Here is a 21,927-nt window from a genome sequence, read left to right on the forward strand (position 1 = left end):
CTAGTTACTAGGTAAATATAAATACAATAAGAAATGTAGGGAATGGATGATATTAAACATATAAAGGACACATACAGTAAGCACGTACTGGAGTTGACAGATTCATTAATAGACTGTCACTCGTTAAGGTATTAGCACAGTCCCAGTTCTCATGTACGTTGGTAACTTGAAGCAATGAAGCTTTGCTGCCGGGAAGATAAACAGAAAGGATTGGGGCTAGAAGTGTTTGCAAGTCTGTCAGCTTATCCCGGAGGCAGCAGGCAGGACAGAAAAGATTAGCTCGACATACTCAGCAGTCCTGGGGCTGAGTTGCGGTAGTGATTGATAGCTAAGTCTGATAGAATAATAACACTTCCACGCATGGCAGTGAACTCAGCAAGCTTGGTCACTGATTTACCAAACCAAAGTTTGCCATATACAGGCATACCCCGCTTTAAGTACACTCACTTTAAGTACACTCGCGAGTAAGTACATATCGCCCAATAGGCAAACGGCAGCTCACGCATGCGCCTGTCATCACGTCCTGAACAGCAATACCGGCTCCCTACCTGTACCGAAGCTGTGTGCAAGCGGGGAGACTATAGAGCCTGTTTCAAATGTGTTATTTACATCAGTTATGCACGTATATGACGATTGCAGTACAGTACATGCATCGATAAGTGAGGTAAAGGTAGTGCTTCACTTTAAGTACATTTTCACTTTACATACATGCTCCGGTCCCATTGCGTACGTTAATGCGGGGTATGACTGTATATCTATTTATTCCTATGATAGAAAGGAAAACTTGGTTTTAGCAGGTTGGCTTAACTCAGATCTAGTTGGATAAACATGCTCCCATTTTATCTGATTGATTGCAGATGTAGTCAACATTATTGCAACCTGTGGCACACTCCTGTGGACGGAATAGCCCGTGCTCCCTCCTTAAGTGTGGCTGATTTAAAACAATCACCACTTCTCCCACTGGTCCATAGTGTATGTCCCACGGCAGAGCGCCATGGGTTGTAACAACGTAGGCCCTATCTGAAGGTCTTGTCTTTAGCAGCAGGGATGTACAGATGGAGCAGCTGTTATTACTCCGGTTGGTGGTTGTACCGAGGGACAAAAAATGCGCCAGGAGGAGCAACTGCCATTGTACATGTATTAGCCAGAAAAGGTGCGGGTTACCATAAAAGGGGACAAGGCTAACTTACCAGTGGGTGCATTAACGCCTGCTTCATCTGTACTTTATGTTAGAGACAACAGAAGTGACTCCACGGGCTCAGAAGTCGGAGAGACAAAGGTCTCCCTCTTTTGAAACATAGTGGGATATCTTGGGATATACAGGTGTAGCAAGGGTTACTGACCCCAGTGCCACGGACGAACCAGCAAAAGATTGGGGAGAGTGTGTTCTGCGATCACGCTGCGGGCGATCCATGCTTCTGAATGGAAGACCCACAGGGTTACCGTAGGCGGTGCCGTGAGACCAGAGGCGTTATGTCTAGCTATATCTGTACTGTGCTATTTTCAGTTATAATAGGATTTATTCTATTGTTTGGGGAGACAATGTGGCATATACAGACAGGCAACTGTAAATACAAAAGTGATATGGTGGGTGTCACGGAAGACCAGACGTGATCGTGGGATTTAAATCCATAAGAGATACCAGCACCCCATAACGGTGCCTGTATCTCGAAAAGCAAGGGGTCCCCGAACCTCAAAACAATAAGGGTCTGCTCCGGAGATCCCCTGCGACAATACAATTAGTATTAACATTAAACTTTAGTATTAACATTAAAAATAAAGTATTAATAATTATTATTATTAATAATAAGTATTAAAAATAAAGTAATAAAGTGATAAAAATGAAGTATTAACATTAAAATTAAAAATCAAAACAATTTGTTACCGTAGCGACTATCCGCTATGGTAATGAAGCTGCTTTAATGACATTTTTACTAATAGTGTGCGGGATCAGGGGGTCTCCTGAGATGAACAGCATTGATTTGAGCCTCAGGGACCCCCTGCTTCCCGAGTTACAGGCCCTGGTATTTAAATTCCCCGGTCACGTGACACGGGCGATTTAAAAATGGTGGTGGTATCGGCACCCGACGTCACTTTAAGGGATGATGTCACATCCTTTTGAACTAATGTAACCTATCACATGGTACAGCAACCAATGGGATTGTCTTCAATCCCATTGGCTGTAATACCATGTAATATAGCCATGGGGTTTTAAGAAAAAAAAAAGAGGTGGGCACATGATACCGCATCCAATCAGATTGGAGCTGTACCATTTGACCTGAAAATGTGATGTCACAGGCCATATATAAGGCCTGGACACCTCATTTACAGGAAGAAGACGACAAGACAACATCCATTGGGACTTAGCATGGGGGTGGATTGACAGATGAAGACAAAAGATAGAATATTAAAGAAAAGAAATAAATAATGACAGAACAAGATAGGAGAAGGTGATAGAAGGTTAAAGAAAGAAGAATTTTGTTACCTGTTCCGGATCTTCAAGGTGGATGCCGTTGGATTGACTTTGATGACGTCGCGGTACGAGAGCTTGCAGAAATGCCAGGATTCGGAGGGTCAACATTTCTAAAGGTAAGAAAAATATCGAATGTATGTAATTTTATTTTTACAGGTTTTTATATTGTATTTTTTTCTTTATGTTTTTCATTGCCTATTGACTGATAATGTATTAATCTGTGCCCGTTTAGGGTACAGATAAATACTGTGACAGCCAATGCATTTTTTTGGCAACGGCTTTTTTTCTATTGATTGTTGTTTCTTTTTCTGTTTATTTTTTGGCTTAATTGTTTGTAATTTGGATGGCTTGTTTTTATTTCAGTTTCCGATTTGTTTCGCGTTTTTAATTAATTATTTATTTTGTTGGCTACTGGTTTTAATTGTGTTGGCTAGTGGTTTAAATTAATTAATTGATTTGTTGGCTAGTGCTTTTATGTATTGAATTGCTTGTTTGGCTAGGAGTTTTATTTCTTGAATTGTTTGTTTGGCTAGGTGTTTATTAAATTGTATTGTTATGTTTTGGAATAACAGATTGTTTATTTTTGTGCTGTTTTGGAGATAGATAGGTCTCCCTGGTGGATTGCGGGGGAGGGTGGGTTAACCCCTTAATTACTATAGCGGTTAATAACCGCTAAGGTGGTTAAGGGGCTAGGGGCCATTAGATTGTATTTTTTATTGTATTGTTTCTGGCAACGGAGGACATGGATGGCAGGCTGGCAAGGGTGAGTGCAAGTTTTATTTATTTCATGCTGCTGGTTGATGTTTTATTTTAAATAGGCAAATGCACTATTATTCATAGGTGGATAATAGTAATGTTGCCGATTACTATACTGTATGCATTGGGTGGGGGAAGGGGGGTATATTTATATCCATTTATTGCTTTTTATTTTTTCAGAACTGGATTGGTACCGCAGGCCAGTGGGGACCCCCAGACACCCGTGGGGACTACCTAGAGGCCCACGGACATCCATGGGAACCACCCGGGGACCCCCAGATGCTTCTCGGCAGGTTCTCACCACCCTCACGGCAACTTTTCCTGGCGGGAGGATTTTGTGTGGAAATCTCAATTCTAGAGCCGTGATAGGTCCCGCCCGATAACCTACTCGAGGCAACTAGAATTTCACGAATGTGAAAACCTGGCGATAAGTGACTTCTCACCACTGGTTTGGCAATTTTTTTTCTTCTTGTCAACATAATATGTGATGAAAAGTACTTTTATCAGCGACTTATTGGGGCTTACTGAATAGCAGTAGGCCTGTTGGTTGAAAAGGCCATGATAAGTGGCTTATCTGCGCTTATAGCATAGGCACCTATACCGGGATCACAAGCACCAGCCAGAACAAAGTAGTTATATAAACAGTTTATTTTGGCCGAAGCCAACATTTTATTTTTTATTTATTTATAAAATGTTTTACCAGGAAGTAATACATTGAGAGTTACCTCTCATTTTCAAGTATGTCCTGGGCATAGCTAATATGACAAATAATACGTGGTTACAAATACAGTTACATAAATGAAGAGGGTATACATTATATACATGAGCAATACAATGCATAAATACAGGCTTAACTCACAGAACAGACGGTTACGAGGAGAAGCCTAGCTCACTAGGTGCTGGGCGCTGCTGTACCTAGCTTGCCCAGGCTGTGTTCCACGATCCGCCCACCTCAGGGTATCCCAGTACCTTTGGATTTATAGTCACTCGCTTCTGGGTTTAAATTTTCTTCTAGTCTCTGACACTCAGACAAGCTAGCAACGATGGAATAACTGTGGAGCTATGATCGGTGCCGGCTAATATACATTTCAGGCTTCAATCTCAAACCATGAAAGACCATGGGCCAACCAATCAGCAAAAATATTGTCTTCGCTGAGCCAATCAGAGGCAGACTAATTGGAGCTTTGGGAGGTGACAGTGCTTTAGGAAAGTCCACAGGGGCAGGCTTAAGGAGAGTGGGAAATTCAAACTGACCAATGAAAATAGAGCCGACGGAGAAAGGAACCAGGCCTTGGTTCCCAGTTTCAGCATGATACCCAAGCACTTCACTTGCCCAAATGAGATAACAGCCCAGGTTTCAGCCCGGGAGTGAATTACTAGCCACCACACAATGAAGCCTTACAAAATAAACACAAGCAGAGTATACAAGCACAATAAACTGTCTTACACGGGGGAAAACAAAACGTACTTGGCAGCCATTTTGGCTACATAAGATGGCCATATAAACCTATAGCATAGGTCGCCATCTTATCAGGTAGGGCAATCAGTGGGCTTAACCCTTATTATGCATGCCAGACTGCCCCTACTATCACAGTGGTTCTTTTTCAAATAAAATGGATTTGCATTGTGCATCTTAAGCATTTCTTATTATCAGTACTAGGTTTTTAAGTTCATGTATATTTCCCTTTCTTAATTTAAATGTAAAATGCTTTGCCAAAATGAATACAATGCCTCTATTTAGGATCTCTGTAAAAGCTGAGACTGAGTAAGTATTTTCAGTCTTGAAACCCACTCTTAAAAGGATTGATTTCCAGTGTGGCATTTTTGGGGGGTTAGTAAAAATAGCTTAATTAGCACCAGCAATGATGGAAAGTAATCAACATTCTTTGGCCATACTTGATTTTAATTAGTTGAATGGACATGACTGTAATGTAATCAGTCTAGTCTATTATTCTCTTCAGTGTCTCTGTTTTGTGCACAATTTAATTCAGAAGACCAAGAAAAAGGCATTGTTGATAATATATGTATCTCTCGGCAGTGAAACGGTACGACTTTCATTACAATAATATCTCCCAATTGCTGTTCAATTAATCAAATGATATGGAAATGACTCAATGTTTTAATATTTTATTTTCAAAGAAGAGGCCGTTCTTCTGGATTGAAGTATTAACACACACAAATATATTGAGAGAGACAGAGAGAGAGACAGAGAGAGAGAGACAGAGAGAGAGAGACAGAGAGAGAGAGACAGAGAGAGAGAGACAGAGAGAGAGAGACAGAGAGAGAGAGACAGAGAGAGAGACAGAGAGAGAGACAGAGAGAGAGACAGAGAGAGAGACAGAGAGAGAGAGACAGAGAGAGAGAGACAGAGAGAGAGAGACAGAGAGAGAGAGACAGAGAGAGAGAGACAGAGAGAGAGACAGAGAGAGAGACAGAGAGAGAGACAGAGAGAGAGACAGAGAGAGAGACAGAGAGAGAGCGCAGCAGCAGCAGACCAGCAGTCTACAGAAGGCTCATTCTGACTGCAGTTTCCCCGCTGTTTAATGCAGAGCAGACATTATTGCATTGACACAGTGGGGATGCTTCTAGGGTGTGGGGCCTACAGGTAAATTGAATGACTATTAATAATAACTGTTGTGATACACTAATTGAGCCGGAAAAATACTTTGATAAAAATAACCCTGAAAAGACTAATTAGCATGAGGTTTTTTTTGCTCTTCGCTGACAAGATTTTGTCAGCTTTGCATTTCTTCACACGTCTGACGTTTCTTTTGCACATTCTAATCTGGGTCTTTTGTTGCCACGTGCCTTCAATAGGAAATGCTGTATTACAAAATAATGATTAAAAAAAAATGGTGATGAATATTAAGTGAAGAAGGAACAGATTCTGCTGCAACTACCTATCCTGTTCCGTGTATGTATCATCAGGCTCGCCGAGAGCCTTTACTGGGCCCAGGGAAAGAGTACTGATCCGGGCCCTGGGTTGTTAAGCAGGGGGAGATCCAGAGTACCTAGAATTTCACCTATGGGTGACCCTGTGTATCATCCTCGTGTGTGTTTAGGTGAAAAGACTCATGTTTGATAAAATATTAGAAGCTTTAAACATTTTTGACTTTTTTTTTACATCTGACACATTGTTAAACAGGGAAGTTTATTTGTGTGTCTTGCCAAGAAAATAATTTAAATGGTGAAACACCGACCGTGATGCAGCTCCTTCTAGTATGTGTTCAACATTGGAGCAAAACACCTTGATACATTGATGCAAAGAGGCACATTGCTCTAGATTTGCTGCAAAGTTTCTTTGACGGCTCTCTTACTGTATTCCCATCTCTTCTACCTGTCCCGCTCAATACGGGCTGTAAATAAATGCTGAATATTATGTAAAGATGAGAATAGCTTGATAAAAACATTTGTTTTGTCTTTCATACTTAGCTTCTTGGCAGAGGAGATTAAAGGAAGTTATTTCCCACAACTCTTACTCTTTCTTTCAGTCCTTTGTGAATTAAATCCCTGTCCACAGTGAAGACAAATGAACAGAGAAGAATGGCTCCTTTAGGAGCATATTTCACAAGGTGTATTGTTTTTAGCCAGTGGTTCACCCAAGGTGTATCCAATGGTGATTTTGAAGTAATCCCGTAAATATGTTAGTTTCATGTCAAGTCAACATTGATACAATGTGGAAGTAAACAGAATAATGGCAGGTGGACATGTAACTGCACAGGTTATTAGGAGTTTCCATGTAATTACACATGATTTGGCAAGTGTGCACGTCAACTAGAAATGTTTCAGCACGATATATTATATTTAAATGCCAAAAATAATACATTTCATTAAAAAAACATATGATACGATGTATAGTATACATATATGCCTTGCATATTTGAAATAAAGAACTTCAGGGTGAGATACATTAATCATACACCCTTTGTCTTTGAAAAGTACAAGGAGGTTTGCCTACATTCCATAAACATTAAATTATGATATTTCTGCACAATCCAGAGCAAGAACCAAGGCATAACTCCAAATATTTATATTTTTATAAATACAATAAACACAGTGGTGCATAATGTACATTCTTGGACCACTCTACTGGTGTAATTAAGGTGATCTATCCATTGACAAAACTGGTACAGTACTTTTAGGTTCTGATTTTCTCCGGTTAGTGTCAAATAATAATGTCTGTAGGAAGAGAGAGAGTTCAAGACTGGAGATGATAAGAAAGTGTAGCAAAAATAGATTCATCATTCAAGTACTGTAACACAGAGCTGCAAAGATGGTGAAACGTCACCATACAAAGTATGCCCCAACATAAGGACATGGCACTTCAGAAGTGACTCTGGTTTACAAAATAAAAGGGTACAGATAAAACTGGAACGCTCAACCCTTTGTGGGTGTTCAAGAACATTCCAGAAAAGCCCCAAACAGTATTGGCGCACAAATAAAACCCTTCCAATGTGATAGATACCACAGCAATACATTTTAGAGGCATGCACTCCACGCAGTTAATTAAAATACATATTTGTTATAGGTCATATCTCAATGCCGAGGTCCTGCAGACATAAAGAAAATAATGGCGCTGGAGGGGAACAGGTAATGAAAAAGCAGAGTCAGCAGTGAGCAGGGAGGGAGGAGGGGAGAACTTGTAGCAGGAGAATCAGCTGGGAACAGCACAAAAGACAGCCAAGTAAAAACGCAAACAGTTCATGGAAATAGAGAAGCAGCGAAAAAGGTGCTGATTGGATGACACCCGAGCCACAGTGTGTAAAAGAAGAAAACGGCAGTTCTGTACAAAAGGATAGATATGTCACAAAGATCTGAGTCTTTCCTGCAGCAGGAAGCTTTTGAGAGAGGTATCAAAGTCATTGAATTGGAAAATGAAATATCTGCTGCTGGGCAGAGAGAGCGCAAGAGTCTTTGTGACGTGGCAATTAGTGATGAAGATTTGCAGGATGGGCTTGGAGGGCGAAACCTTGAAACGTCACCTGGTCACAGACAACCTTCGTACAAGAAGTGATAGTTAAGTGTACACGTAGGCATAGAATAAGGCAGCGATACATTAGGCTGCGGCCCCGCTGCCTGTGCTGCATGCGCGTCAGCGAGGCTGGCGGCGCGTGCAGCTGAGTCCGCCACAGCGGGCGTTGCAGTAGCCTGCGGGGACCTGGCCTTAGATGCTGTAAATGCTGCATTACCACTCCAGGGAGGCGAGAGTGTGCACAAGTTTTAATGTTTTAGGGAGAATACTTTGTGTGTCAATTTATATCAATATATGATAAATATTTTCCTAAACTCTTAGAAAATGAACACATTGAATATCTGCACAAGAAAAACGAGGAAAAGGAGAGGAGTTGGTTGTATGGGTAATATGATCCTATTCTTCAATCTATGCTTAGATAATAAAATATTTAGTGCAAAAAACACTTGTTTTACTGTGTCCTCTCTTATGTTTGATATCCTTAATGTTTATATAACTTCCTGTATACTGATGTATATTCTGGGAAGTGTGGATACAGGTGTAGCAGGCTTTATTGTTCCCTTTTGATGGAATATGGTGTTGCATTCTGCAGCATCACTGCCTTTGAATCCTATGGAAACCGTGATATTGTCTTCCAATGGGATATGTTATTTTCCAGGGGAAGAATGAAGCCGGCTAGACTGTACTGTGTATTGGTGGCATTAATTGTAAATGTGCATATATACATATTATGATGAGGGATAGCATTTTCAGAAATTAATCATCTGAAAGTAGCATCACAATATAATCCAATGCTCTTTCTATTGAACGTTAGAGCATAATTCCATACAATTTAGCATTTCTGTTGTTTAGTCTTATCTAAGCAGGGGGGGGGCAGTGCTTCTTTTTTACCCCCTCCCCCCCCCCCCCCCCCCCGCCCCCTTAACAAGGGATGTTTTTATGCTAAAAACTGGTGCAGGCCATGACTGCCAATTAGTCAAGGGGACTGCCACAGGACCTAGAGATGTTACCTTCATTGACTAGTTCCTGACCAATAAGTGTCAGGCAGTAACTTTACCTTCTATTAGTACAGAAAAAAATTCTGCTCCAGAGAAATCTCTAATTCAGATGAGATTTAAAAAAAAACAACAACCCAAAATCCCCATGTTCTTAAAAGCCGGTTGTGTACCTGTCTGTGGGAGAATTGATGAGGAGATTGGGTAGATTTGTTCTGTTGATTTAATCTTTTGGCTTGACCCGATATTGAGAAGACCCGAGAGATGGCACAGCCTAGGGATAAAGGTTAAAAAGAAAGGGGAGAGAGGTTGTAACCACTCACCTAGGAGGCTGAGGACAGTGATATGGAAGAAAATATATGCAGTGTAGGCACTCAGCAGGCAGGGGAAGAGGATGAACCGCAGGGCCTGATAATTCAACAGGCAAACTACAAAACTGGCAAAAACTAAAGTAGAAAAAAGAAACCCCATTGCTGCATTCATCAATTACCTTTTATTTATATTCATTATACCAAAAAAAGTATCAGCAGATCTCCCATTGGCAATATCAGCCCATATACAAATACACATAATAAAAACACTGGGGGTTGTTTGACATAGTCGCAGTGTTTTTATTATGTGTATTTGTGTATGGGCTGATTTTGCCAATGGGAGATCAACTGATACTTTTTTGACACAGTGAATAGAAATAACAGGTAATTCATTAGTGCACCGGCGATCAGGTTTCTTTTTTCCACTTTGTTTTTTTGTTTGTGCCAATATTTATATATAGTGCACCAACTCACATCAGATGTATTGAAATATCGCATGTAAATGTAACCAAGCACACAAACCCCATTTCTAGTGAAACTACACAACTGTCCTGGGCCCACTGGGGTGCGGACGGATAGGGCACTAAAATACATTACATATCTAGGAAGAAGAGCGTGTCAATGTCTCCTGTGCCACTTTGAATCCGCGTCTGGAACCATCTATGTGTGATCCTGTGTGTGTGTTTGTCTTTCTCTGTGTGACTCCTTAGTATGCACAAGGTGTAATGGGGACCACAAACTAGTCTCACCTAGGGTAAAGTATAACTTTAATCTGAGTCTGATTTAAACAATCCAGGGCTTTAGCTCTATAATTACTTATAGGGTACAACATCTGATTACGAATGCACGTATTATATCTGCATTGTTAGCATGTCTTATGCTGGTAGTATAACTTAAACACCATGGAACGGAGCATCTTGTGTGCGCCAACTGGTTGAGTCAAATCTATATGAACCTTTCTTTAGGTAAGTTAGGGAAGGAGAATCAGAGGCTATGGAATTGGCTCAGCAACATAGAATTAGGTTAGGGATTAAAGGCAAAGATACAGTTAAGAACAACATAGATACAGAGGAAAAAGAGATGCAGAAGAACAGGGTACAGATGAGAAATAGAGGAACAATATAGACACTGGAACATTGCACTGTAATCTTACACATGGTTCATGAGCAAGAGAAATACAATGCAGCTTAATGATTTAAATATTTTACTAATATGCTTTAACAAATATAATTCAATATTAAAGATATATAAATACATACTGTGCAGTAGTAAACAAAGAAGCTCCAATACACATCCAATAGGAAGCGAAGTGTTCTGCTTTTAAAGGAAGCCTGTGAGAGTGCAAGAGTATGATTAGCTACTAGTGTGAGCAGCAGAGCTCTAAAGTATGCAGCGACAGTGGTGCTATCCAGCAGCTGAGATAGTTCAATGCTAGAGCTGCTACCCTGAATAGCAGAGGTGCGGGTTCTGATCCTACTAAAATAGCTCTCTCAAGTCATGCTAAGCTAACAGAAAGCAGTGCTCGCGTAACATGGTGTTAAGCCTATTTTAATGAGATAACTAACGCCTGTTGTTTTTGCACATTATTAGCTGTGTGGATAGCAGTTAAAATCAGGAGAAATAACGTCCATTACCTATCTAGGTGACGTCACGGTATTTGTCCTGATTTAACAGAGCACTTTGCATCTGCCCCTATAGGTGCCATCTGTGAGCTCCAATGCAGTTAAAACTGGTTAACAAAATAGAAGTGGCCTAAGAAATAATGGGGGGAAAAAGATACATATTTACTTCCCACCCTAATTGCTGCAGCAAATGTTATCATTACTGTACCCTTTCTCCTAGGGCAAGATATCTCCCAAATGACTACTACCTGCTACTCTACATGCATGTGTGTGTACTTGGACCTGCTGGTTAAACCGAGCTGGGCTGGGTGTGCTTCAACTAACAGGAGGGGACACCTACCTCCCGCAATGTACAATTAGACATACACAATCTTAGCAAGCTTTTATATATATATATATATATATATATATATATATATATATATATATATATATATATATATATATATATATATATATACAGTACCACTCCCAGTAGAATGCTAAGGCCGAAACTCGTAGGAGCAGGTCCAGTAGGCAGGATCCCCTGTTTTGTCCCCTCTCTAGGACATGCTTATGTGCAATGAGCTTTGCTCCTTGATTCCTCCACAGACATTGCTGAGTACCTGACTTGAGGTGATGTATTACCTATTTGCTGTTACAGACCAAGGTGTGCTTTTTTGACTATTTATGTGTCTTTCACAGTGAGCTTTTTTGATATTGCATTACTCTATATTTGTCCCTAGCCTTGGGAGATTGTAGTATTTTGCTATTCATTGTATCAGCCACTTTATTTAGCCACCTTGTTTTGTCTGTTATCAGCTTCACTGATTTCACCTTGTCAGGTACTTTTGAGCATTTATCTGTCTATTTAGACTCTTGTATTGTCTCTTAGGGTAAACGTAAACCCCTGGTTAGAGGATATATCAAGTGTGCACTACACAGGGGATCCATGCCTTGTTTTAATTTTCTGTGCTTTGATTTTAATTTTATGTTCTGTGACAATTTTCAATAAACATTTTGTGGTTTTGTACCGTCAGGCAAACTAGAGTGCTTTTATTGGGGCTCCCTTTTTTTTTTTTTTTTTCTCCTTTGCAATATATATATATTTGTGTGTGTGTATATATATATATATATATATATATATATATGTTCAAATAATGGGGGAAAAAAGGGGGGGAGGGTGGGGAAAAGGAACCTCGCATCTACTTTTACAATATTAATGCCACCTTAAGCCAAAAAATATTTTTTAACTTTACATAAGTAAGAATTGGCGGTGCTCACGGGTTGAAAATAGTATGAGTGAAAAGAGAAAAAAGTAAGCCGTATGGGAGCACTCAGGTATGCAATTAACATATAATATTTTATTATTTTGACACAATGCAAAAAAAGATGAATAAACAGTACATGATTAAAAACACTTAAAAAAGGCTTGGACCCCTGTCACGGGTACTACCCATAAACACAAATGGGCAAAACTAGGGAATGACTCAAATTGTCAACCCTTAACATGAGAAGGATAGTGACTCAAGAAACACTAGGATAGATTAATATAGATCACAGTAGGTTAATGGGTTCACAGGCACCTATACAAAGCTAAAGATAATACATACTACACACCAGTGAAATGAATAGTCAAAATATAAATGACAATCTTAAACCATCATCAATCTGCTTGAGCATACAAATATGTAGCCAATATCAACAGCTCAAAGTAGCCACTTGTAGGGAAAAGGTAGCATGATGGGATGAAGTCACTAGATGTGTAGAGCAGTGAAAAGTATGAATAGCATGTATGGAAAATTACCTAATGAACGCCTATTAGATAACCATGTGTGTGTTGTCAGTATCCAAAATGAAAAAATGGAGTGTCACAGTCCAAAGATTAGTTGCACCAGTGCTGGGTAGCATAGTTACGTGAACATCTGTCAGGGGTCCTGCCTAGCACCCCCACTCCGACGCGTTTCGTCCAGAGACTTAGACTTGGAGTGGACCACTCCAAGTCTAAGTCTCTGGACGAAACGCGTCGGAGTGGGGGTGCTAGGCAGGACCCCTGACAGATGTTCACGTAACTATGCTACCCAGCACTGGTGCAACTAATCTTTGGACTGTGACACTCCATTTTTTCATTTTGGATACTGACAACACACACATGGTTATCTAATAGGCGTTCATTAGGTAATTTTCCATACATGCTATTCATACTTTTCACTGCTCTACACATCTAGTGACTTCATCCCATCATGCTACCTTTTCCCTACAAGTGGCTACTTTGAGCTGTTGATATTGGCTACATATTTGTATGCTCAAGCAGATTGATGATGGTTTAAGATTGTCATTTATATTTTGACTATTCATTTCACTGGTGTGTAGTATGTATTATCTTTAGCTTTGTATAGGTGCCTGTGAACCCATTAACCTACTGTGATCTATATTAATCTATCCTAGTGTTTCTTGAGTCACTATCCTTCTCATGTTAAGGGTTGACAATTTGAGTCATTCCCTAGTTTTGCCCATTTGTGTTTATGGGTAGTACCCGTGACAGGGGTCCAAGCCTTTTTTAAGTGTTTTTAATCATGTACTGTTTATTCATCTTTTTTTGCATTGTGTCAAAATAATAAAATATTATATGTTAATTGCATACCTGAGTGCTCCCATACGGGTTACTTTTTTCTCTTTTCACTCATATATATATATATATATACAACTATCATATCCATTTATGAAACAACACATATTGGATTGATTATATATATATAAAATATATATATAAAATCAATCCAATATTTGTTAGTTCATAAATGGATATGATAGTTGGGTAAGTTTAATTCATTATTGACCACAACCATTTGGGCCACATTGTGTCTGTGATACTCATGATATATTGGAGGAGATACACAAAGATAAATTGCGATTGAAGTATAGGAAACATTGTATACATTTATTGAAAAGTAATATAGTAGACCATTGAATTTTGCAGCTTAATCTGTCTGAGATGGGATGTCTAACTCGAGTTGAATTGGTTTTGAAGTTATCAGCTTGCAGCCAAGGAGATACCTCCGACAATAAACAGGTCAAGCACACAAATGAGTTGTTTTGTTCGTTTGATATTTACAAAAATAGATCTAACATCAAATCCATTAGGATGATTGCAGTACATGAGTATTAATAATGACGTTGGCCAACCATGCTGTATTACAAATATAATTTCAGAAATTACATATTAAATTACTGTTGAGCAGCTGTTTCAAATAGTTACAAAGGATGCCTTAGACATAGATGTCATTTATTTCACCAGACCAGTGTTTATTAAAACACCCCTTAATATCTGAATGCCTACATGGTTAATTTCTGACCCCTTCCCCCATAATTAAGATGGTGTTTGGAATTATTTATTTATTATTGGCCTGAAAGCAGAATACATAAAAATACATCACCCACCACCCATAGCATGTTGTTTGGGGTGTGGTTGTGTTACTATTTTAGGTTGTAGTTCAGCTTTCAGTTCTTTTTCTCTACAATTTACACAATATGTACAGTATATTTCAAAAATAGACGAGGAACGTCACACATTACAGATACTGTAAGTTACAGAAAAACAATATATGTTTACACATTTCATATCATTTGAGAAAAGAAAATGGAAAGAAAATGCCTTTACCACATACACATAACTCTGCGTAAATGAACGAGAGATCCAATGGGACTGCAAAACGTGAACAACAGAAACAAACAATGAAATATAGGTTTGAAACAAGGGGTCTCCGGAGCTGAATCCAATTCATTTCAGTTCCGGGTACCCCCTGATTCCCTAGGTACACACCTTCAAAGGGGGTGCCGGTACCTAAGTTTACATTTCCCACGTGGGCCAAGAGGAAGCAGCAACAGATGATGTTTTTAATGCGTGTATATCAATAGTACATATAGATTATGAACCCATATAGAAAATAAATACACACCGGCATTTTCTTGAATTGTTTACAGAAAATTACAGAGTGGTGCGATCATCAAGATTTTCATACAGACCGTTAAGTGCTAAAGCTCTCATATTAAATATCCAAAATGCTTCCTCTGTGCATCATTTATTAAAACTATCACCTCCTAATATACTTGATGGAATATGTTCCAGACCCATAATCTTTATGTGATCTGGGTTTTTATGATGGCACGGAGATTTATGCAAACAGGAAACATTTTGGAGATGGGCGGTGAATATGATTTAGCTCATTGTGGATTAAATGCGTTTGATCCTAATCTTTATGTGAGGGCAATAATCCAGGAGATTTTATATTTTTGCTACATTAAAAAAAGATTTGTTGCGCCGTGGAGCGTGCGTCCTACTTTTTATTTATACTGTGGCCTGCAAACAGTGGCTCGTACCCAGATAACCGCTCTGCCTAGGAACTGACCAGAGTCTCTGACGTTTTACTAGTCTCCCGAGCATTCTGTGAGTGGCCTTTTTCTATATAGTTCAAAGTGGCCGCCCAGGACTTTTTAAGCCTTACTGCTTCTAACTATATAGAAGGGTGACAGGGTCTGTGGAAAGGCTCTGTTATGCTATGGGGCCATAACTGAAGAAAATGCAGCATGTAATAGAGATCGAACCCACGATTAGAAGTTCTGCAAGTATCTCATTTTTAAATGTGATGTACTGTGATAACATTAATATTTGGCTGCCACGCTCCCACTTCCTTCCATGACTCCTAGCTATTTCCCCTTTCCTATCTCTTCTGTCTAGTTTATCATCTGTTTCTTGTCTCTCCCTCCTCTTTCCTAGTTTAAAATCTCCTCCAACCTTTTTAACATCTCCCCCAAAGCACAGAAGATCCCTCTTCATTGAGGTGCAATCCATCCCTACCATAAATAGTGCACTTTGACTTTTAATACTCGGCAACTTGATTTTGTGAAATGTGCAGACTTTTGTGGGAAAAAAGGACACATTTTGCCTGGGTTGTTAACTACAGTGAAATTTTTTCCCATGTCTATTCTTTTTACGTCCTAATGATTGAGCTACCTTCCCGCTGACATGGTTCGCTGACATTTTCCACTTCCTCAGGGACGAAGGGGACTTCAGGGGGAGACAGCTGTCGAATTATGTGACTTTAGCTCAGTATTTAAGAAGATATACGGTGCTAAGCTGTAAAGGCAATTTATGGCCCTTTATAGCCTATGCCACGGCTGCTCAACCCCTGTCCTCAAGCCCCCCCCCCTCAACAGGTTGGTATTCAGGATATTCCAGCTTCAGCACAGGTGGCTCAAACAGTCCCTGCTTCAGAATAGGTGGCTCAATCAGAGTCTCAGTCTTTTGATCTGTTGGGAGAACTAACAGACAGCAAGAAGGTGTAATATTATGTACCTGTGCTGAAACTGGGATATCCTGAAAACCTGACCTGGTGGTGGGGGGCTTGAGGACTGGAGTTGGGAACCCCTGGTCCAAGCATTACAGCCTAACACTGCTTAGTGAATATGGTATCAGTGTTAGAGAAACATCTACTGGGGTCACCTAGCTTTGGTTGCAGTATATAGATATAAGCAGCTCAGAGCTCTCAGAGAGAAACTAGAGTTAGAACACACATGTACTGTGCTATACATTTGTCTCTGAATTGTTATAACGAGTAGGTCATTTTGATGATCCCTTTGGAAGAAGCTTTCTCATACTCTCATGACTAAGGTGTCTGCAACTATGTATTACTGGTTGTGCCCTTAAAATTAGTTTCTTAGCTAGTTTGCTACATTTTGAATATGTAACTAATATTGTGTTTGGGAATGATTTTGTAATTACATCTGTTGACTGACATTTACATTACAACAAATGACCTTTTATGGGTTCTAGGTTGAAGTCCCAACATTTCATTTGGATGCCAATTGTGAAGTGAAAGGTTCTGCCATATGACACTTGAAGGACCCATGTGGGCTTTTCCCAGCACCCCACTGATAGATGTGACCTTTCCTTTGCTCTTGTTATAGATTTTGCAATGCTTTTAATTTAGCAGAGAGAAAAGTCAATGTATTATACTATTGTATGAATTTTTAGATTATCCTTTCAGCATGCTTGGCATTTGAACAATCCAGATCATAAACAACTTGGCTGAGTGGGTTTGCCTGGAGGGTTCATCCCCCGGATTGCAGTTGGTCATCCAGTGAAGTGATGACGTTGCCCCTTGCTGAGTCGGCAGATAGCAGCCACGGTATCCATGAGCTCGGGTTCGGCCCAGATTGATAGCACCCCTTCCCCACACTTGTTTATTAGTGTTTATATTAATGGTGGTGATCATTAAAAGCTCTGACCTTTTTCCACCAAAAGGCAGGGCCAATTTTTCAGTATAACTTGCATTTAGTTTTACATTTTAATACCTATCATATATGTTTTCTAAAAAATACTCCTGTAGTTTTCTATTTTTAGCACTAACCTAATATTATTGGGTAGAAATATGTGAAACTTTTGCATGTGATCATGAAGCATGCAAACTGTGCAGTTTTTCAGTCACGAAAAAAGCCGTGGCTGAGTTTGCAAGTGATTCGCCAAGGAGTCCATCAATATGCATTGCAATTTTGTTTATTTTTGCTAATTTGTGAAATACTCTAAAATCGCAAGATTTGCTTAATGCTGAGACTATAAATAGGGGTTTGCTCACTGTCTTGTGATATTTTGCTGAAAGCTTACTAATTTGGCAGCATTAATAGTCCTTTGAGGTTTGGTGAAACATTTTGCAGGGAATACAATTTCGAGAGAAAAAAAACACATTTTGCGAATGCACTGTGAACAGTTCCCGACGTCTCTGTTATTGGGTACTAAAAATAATCTGTGACATTTTTTTCTGAAGTTTCGGAACAAGGATAGATTGATGCATCTTTGAAGCATAAGAGTTTTGATCAAGATCAGTGGAATATGGCAACACAATCTCTGTGTGAATGATGTATGTACAGTACCGCTGTTACCACATGGGCAACATTTGGTACCAGGTGGTAATGTTGGGCGGGCTGAGTTGGTGATTGATTGATTGGTTGCCTCCTGTTGCAAGGTGTCAAATGTAGGAGTATATCTGTACCTGTAGCTTTACCTGTAGATTGAAAACAAAGTTGCAATACATATTCATTAGTAGTTTTAGACAACAGGGAACTAGAGTAGCTTAAGAAATAATACATGACAGGCACAGTCAGGAAAAAAAGTCTGTTTTTCCTAGTGCAAATATCTGTGCAGTCATGAATTAGAAGTCCATCTGTTTCTGATGATATACAGTAAAGAAAAGAAAACATCTGGAATTTTTATTTTATTGCCCAACTGACATACTTGTGATTTAATCTGCTAAACAAATAAGGCCAATAAATATGTGGAAATGCAGTTTCAAAATATTGCTCAATAGATTTGTTTTAAGTTTATTAACCGCAATTGTAAAAATGATGGGCATCTTTAAAAATGTCATACTTGAGATCCATATGGTCTTTGTTCGGATGATGCTCTTGACACACGTATCAAGGATTTCATCTTTTCTCGTATTCTGTTTTTGTACCAACCTGTTAAATCTACATTTGTTTGTAGAATGAAGCGCTGGAAGCAATTTAGAATATGAATAATCAAGTACAATACTAATCTCTTAAAAGAATCCCTGGCGATTTTGCTATGCGTATACAGTTTCAGAAATTGTAACTATGTTTTGTGATACCCAAAGCAATACAACATTGGGGTATACAACAGATTGACTGACCCATGCCTCAACTTTAGGGGTGAGGGTTCTACTCCCACACAACCAACACAAAAATAACACATGTACAGTGACTTGGAAGATATTGGTCGCAGCTTTATTTATAAATACAAAATGTAACCAAAACTAGAGGTACCCATCTAAGTTGCTCGCCCATCAAAACAAAGCGTGATACCACAGACTTGTTCCTCTATGTGCCAACAGCCACCCAGGTCACTTGGTCCAAACACACACCACAACTGGAAGGTCAGCGCCATACCGGCCACCCAAGTTAAATGTGACACCTCCCAAAGCCTAACTATTTGGAGATACCTTCCACCTCCTCACAAAGAGCCAACTTTAACAGGGTTCCCAATCCATCTAACACCTCAGTGCCCCGCTGCAACAAACTAAACCTCAAAACAAGCCCCTACTCCAATAATACCTACAAACAGGGAGGGAGGGTGGGGCTTCTCACTAGTCCAGAGGAAGAAGAGGTAGGAGCAAACCCAGATCCCTTCTTATGGCCCCTGTTAACGTTTCCTAAACACCCTGCACTGTCCACCCACCAACCATCCTATTTTCCTGAAATGTGTATTTATGTTGGATCTACCATGATATATTAAAAAAAAAAACATATTTGCACCCTTTCTATTACTTACAGCTAAGGTAACCTACCTACTATACATTGCTTCAAGTCAATCTGTTTTTCAGATTCCACATTTTGTCTTGTGCTGAGTAATGGGCTAGCCAGCTCTATTTAATCCCTGACAGAAACTCTATTGGCAGTTCTATTTTAGGTCTTCAAATAAAAGGAAGCTAGATTAGAATCTCAAAACAGATGCATTCATGAGGAAACATGGTAAAGGAACATCAACTGAAAATCTTGACGCAAAGAGATATATGGATATCTATGTACTGTAGCATGCAAAATACATTTTGAGATTGCATTAATACACTGCAACGTGACTATATTTTAAAACATGTGCTTATAAACTTGAGTTATCATTTTAATTAAATGTAAAAAAAACTAGTAAACCTCACTTCTAATTACTTTAGATATCAACTAGAAATAGTTGTTAAATGAATACATACATACATACTGTGTCGTAGAAATGATTCCAAGACTCACAAAAAGGACTGCAACAAGATAACAATGTTAAATCCATTCTTTAGTATACAATCTAATCAGATGTTATTGTTTCTCCTCCATTTGAACTAAATAATGTAATATATTTGCCATGTAAATAATGGCTCTTAAACGGTGTAATTGGCATAGAAAAGAGATGCATGCAATTCTCTTGAACAATCTGCTTTATGAAAGTATAAAACATGTATACAAGGCAATTTGTAGAAACATTTCAAGAGTTAGAGTGCCAGGTGTAGCTGCCAACAGTATGTGTGATAGGTGTCATTGTCCTACAGAACATTCCATTCAAACAATGTAGCAAATGCAAGTGACTGGAGCATACTACAGTAAGTTCACGGACTTTAGCACAAACACAATATGTTTTAGTGACATAAAAGGTGAAAAAGTAAACGGTGCACCAACTAGTGATATGAATATATAGTGATAATAAATAACCAACAGTATTGTGATGGATGTGAAATAATTATATAATGGATAACTTCTAAAGTGATTGTGTATAAGAGTGATATAAACATGTATATCACAAAAAAAGTGCTGAATAGAAAAACAACAAGCATGTAATAAAACATGTGTATTTCAAAAAAAGAGAGGCTGCTGGTTTCATGGGATGGCTCCGCAAACCACAACACTAGTAACAACGAAAAAAGCAGCAAAAACAGCACAAATCCTCATAGTGTATTATTAAAATATATATTATAGTATAAGGTCAGCAGGTAAGTATTGCACGTACATCAATTAGGACATTAGAGACCATGACATGTTAGGGATATGTTACCACAGCAGCAACTCCTAGACTGCACCAGATCACACCAGTTAGGGCCAGATGTTACATCCAGGGATCCTTATCAGAACGCCAGCTCCTGCTGGTATCCTCGGTCCCGGTCTGCTAGGCTCCTCCCGTCTAGATGAGTCGCAGGGTAGTGCCTTCGCGCTTGTGGTAGAACGCCGGTTGCACGCTAGATCCACATTTTAGTCTCTTCAGAGATTTCTGATAACATCACACAAGCTAACCGGTGCGATCTGGAGCAGTCTACGAGTTGGGGGGAGGCGAGTAGTTTTTGAAGCAAAAGGTGGCACTGTGTGCTCATTTGCATGTCATTTCCCGGAATCCCTTGCTGCAGTGGAAGTGCTGTGTGCTGGGTGATAATGGTGAAAGGCGGGGTTGCAGACAGTCTAAGACATGCAAATGAGCCTACAGTTATATTTCCATTTGCTATATGCTTTGTGGTGGAGGGTTTTTTGTCACTTTTTTTACCCACAATAACTTCACTAATGTGTGGTGGATACCTATCCAAGCTTCAAATTGCAAAGTAACTGATGAGACCCAAAAGGTCAAAACAGCTTTCTGTGAGTAGGGTTTCTGGCCATGCATCTTAACCCAGGCTGCGCTGAAAGGTTGTGCAATGCAACAAGCATAGGCTTATAGGGGTCCAAAACTTATTTATATCAGAAGGTGGCACTGTGTGCTCATTTGCATGTCATTTCCCAGAATCCCTTGCTGCAGTGGAAGCACTGTATGCTGGGTGATAATAGTGAAAGACAGGGTTGCAGACCTGTCAAAGACATACAAATGAGCACACAGTAATAATATATTACATATTAAATATATATATTACATTGTGTATTGACCTAAGGGTCGAAACATTGTGTATTGGCTTTAAATAAATTAGATTAGCTTAAATATGTATGTGCCTTGTTTTGCTTCTCTCACTTACTTCCTGGAAAACATTTTATAAATAAAATAAATATATACAAATATGCTCTATATACAGTCTCTTGACTTGTGTCAGAAAAAAAGCAACGTCTGAAAAATAATGGTCCTTAAAATTGAATATTATCACTTAAATACATCATTTCAGGAATGACCCCATGCTAAAACAATAACAAACATGTTATGGTAATCTCCAGGGTCTGTACCCTTTACGAAATGTGATTTACTTGCAGCACTTAACCTCCAACCTTGGCTGAGCGGTTTACAATTTGCATT

At 39.3% G+C, this 21,927-nt stretch overlaps 1 long non-coding RNA gene across 1 annotated transcript; it reads right to left on the reverse strand.

The window, feature by feature from the left end:
- Positions 1-2,491: 2,491 nt before the first annotated feature.
- On the reverse strand, positions 2,492-10,936 carry LOC142468504 (uncharacterized). The gene is made up of 3 exons (XR_012788674.1): positions 10,767-10,936; positions 9,370-9,470; positions 2,492-2,583 (listed from the first exon to the last, which is right to left on the reverse strand). It is a non-coding gene; the product is annotated as an uncharacterized LOC142468504 (long non-coding RNA).
- Between the last annotated feature and the right edge of the window lie 10,991 nt (positions 10,937-21,927).

This window comes from Ascaphus truei, chromosome 17, assembly GCF_040206685.1.
Source record: "Ascaphus truei isolate aAscTru1 chromosome 17, aAscTru1.hap1, whole genome shotgun sequence".
NCBI lineage: Eukaryota > Metazoa > Chordata > Amphibia > Anura > Ascaphidae > Ascaphus > Ascaphus truei.